This window comes from Helobdella robusta (genome assembly GCF_000326865.2).
Source record: "Helobdella robusta unplaced genomic scaffold HELROscaffold_24, whole genome shotgun sequence".
NCBI lineage: Eukaryota > Metazoa > Annelida > Clitellata > Rhynchobdellida > Glossiphoniidae > Helobdella > Helobdella robusta.
This window is the reverse complement of record NW_008704261.1, coordinates 702,285-702,488: the sequence shown is the minus strand read 5'-3', so window position 1 is coordinate 702,488 and position 204 is coordinate 702,285.

Here is a 204-nt window from a genome sequence, read left to right as displayed (position 1 = left end):
TATTTCCCTATATATACAGCAAGGAGCACTGACGATGATTCATTCGGAATCGAAATATGGTCTTATTTGCAGCATGAGTTCGAAAAATAAGTTTATTTTGAATTTTAATAAACTAAACGTTCACCAAAAAACTTTAGAGAGAAAAATCGAAAAAACGAACTACAAACATATTAACGCCAAACATTCGGTAGAATTTATAGAATA